The 2,538-nt window shown below is 44.1% G+C and overlaps 1 non-coding gene across 1 annotated transcript; it reads right to left on the reverse strand.

Moving 5' to 3' along the window:
* Positions 1–1,546: 1,546 nt before the first annotated feature.
* Positions 1,547–1,652, reverse strand: LOC125576774. The gene has a single exon (XR_007315200.1). It is a non-coding gene; the product is annotated as a small nucleolar RNA R71 (small nucleolar RNA).
* Positions 1,653–2,538: the final 886 nt, after the last annotated feature.

Below are 2,538 nucleotides of genomic sequence, written 5' to 3' on the forward strand. Positions count from 1 at the left end.
TGGCTTGTTGTGATATTCATGATAGATTTGTATTCATTGCTTGTTTTAGCCTAGCTAACTAGAACTTGATCATAGGATTGCATATTCAAGCACCCTTGTTATCCCATCCTGACTTCTATCTATCATATTAGGATTGCTAGAGAGGGCTAACCGCCAATTTAGAATCTTAGTAGAGCATTTCATACTCGCGCATAGGCCTGGCTAGAACCCGTCGATCGATGTCCTTAACTGACAATCGATCGATGTTGGCAAAAGTGTATCGGTCGACGTCTTAATAGACTATTGATCGACACTCTCTTGTGTCTGCATCTAACCAGTGAGACACAAGATCTAGTCTGTTAACCAGTGGTACATGCGACAGCTGATCACTGAGTTAAGCGAATGAGCTCTAATATATCATGCATGCAACAGTTAGGCATCTATAGGAATTATAATCTCCAACACCTGAATAGTGGCCCTGCATCTAATATCATTTCCAACCTAAGTTACATTTATCATTTACTCGCTAGTTACTATTGCTATTTTATTTAAAACATTACAACCTTTAGAAATAATAAACACTAGATTTAATTGTTCCCCAGCTTCTTGTGGATTCGATCCCTAAGTACTACATCTGAACCTCTTTTGATGAGAGTAACACTTCTTAGGGTAATTTGAGTGGTATCAAATTTGGCGCCGTTGCCGGGGAGCTTTGATCGCCATTAGATTTAGTTTTATTAATTCTTATTCTTTTCTTTACCTCCTTTTCTAACAATCTTTCTTTTTCTTGTCTTTTCAGGTGCATGCCCAGCGGTACCAGAAGCAACAAGGAGAAAGACTTGCTGTTCTCAGATGATCCTGCTCATTTGGAACGTACCATCCGTAGAGGTCAACGTTCCACATCGCTCGACGCAACCACTTCATCGTCGATCGATACGCACAACCAACCATCAACCGACACCAGACCGTCATCGTCGATCGATCCCAATCGTTCGACAACGATCGATACTACACCGTGTACATCGATCGATACCGTGTCGTCAAAAATGGTAAACATTATTATTCTAACTCAGGATGAGAACGGAAACCTGTATGACCAGGCCGGTCATCTGCGTAATGCAACAGGTCAGAAAATAGATGCTCAGGGAACTGTAATCCCTGATGCTGATGCTACAGGAGCTGCTCAACCTGTAGATGAGGACGCTCGATCGAAACCACTGGCCGAATACAATCGCCCAGATGAGTACTATTCCAACAGATCAGCGATTCGACTTCCCGAGATCCAGAAGCAGAATTTCGAGCTGAAGCCTCAATACTACACTCTCGTGTCGCAGATACCCTACTCTGGGTTACCGCACGAGCATCCTATGGACCATTTGGAACGGTTCAAGGATCTAATCGCTGCCATTCGGATGGAAGGAGTCCCCGAAGATTACCTGCTGTGCAAGCTCTTCAGATACACGCTGAATGGAGAAGCGATGCATTGGCTTAGGCAGCAACCCACAGGATCTTTAACATCCTGGAGCGACATTCTTACGAAACTTCTTCGATGAGGCGCACGCTGAAGAACTTCAGAACAAAATTTCCACATTCTCGCAGAAGGCTGGAGAGTCCTTCAAAGATGCGTGGATTATATTTAGGTTTTTCCAGCGAGACTGTCCACACCACGGATTTAATGAAGTGCAGCTGCTAAGAACTTTCTTTCGAGGTCTCGCCTTACAGTATCAAATGGCTCTTGATACGGCGAGTGAAGGAAACTTCACTACTCGGAATCCGTTGGAAGCTGTGAGACTTATGGAAAACCTTGCTAAAAGCAGCACCAAAAACACTGACTCTAAACGGAAGAAGTCTGTAGCCTCTATCGGGAAGGAACAGATGGACGAAGTAAGAGCTAAGTTAGATATGGTGCACGAGCTTCTTAGGAAGCAAGTCTGTTCAGCTGAAGGAGAAGTAGCAGATACAGAAGGAGAAGAAGATGTGAACTACATCGGAGGTACCGGATTCCAGAAATTTGGAAACCAAGACGGAAACAGAAACTTCTTTGGAAATGGCCAAAGAAGTAACCAAAGTTCACAATTTCAAAAACCCTTCAACAACAGCAAGAGCTACTCGAACTCTTACTATCAAAATCCACCACCCCAGACTCAGGAAAGCAAGATCGAAAAATGCTTGATCGAGTACTGTTGGGACAACAACAAATCACCGTGGATTTCAACGGTAAGATAGACTCTGCCTACAACAATCTGAACACCAAAATCGAGACCTTAGGGACTCAGGTGAGAAAACTTGAAACCCAAGTAATTCAGACGGGCGAGACTATTAAGAGGCAAGAAGCTTTCGCTAGAGAGGCAGGAGCCGACAAAGGGAAACACCACGTAAATGCCATCATAGATGATGAATTCTGGCAAGTGGTGAGAAATGAAAACCTTGAGGAAGGAGATTTCGAAATCGAAAGCTCCATGAGTCTCGGCGGATCCCAATGGTGTCGACCGATGTCGATGAACTCGCATCGATCGACAGACCATGATGAAGATCGATGGACGGATTACTCCAGTCATC

Source organism: Brassica napus, chromosome A7 (genome assembly GCF_020379485.1).
Source record: "Brassica napus cultivar Da-Ae chromosome A7, Da-Ae, whole genome shotgun sequence".
Taxonomy (NCBI): domain Eukaryota; kingdom Viridiplantae; phylum Streptophyta; class Magnoliopsida; order Brassicales; family Brassicaceae; genus Brassica; species Brassica napus.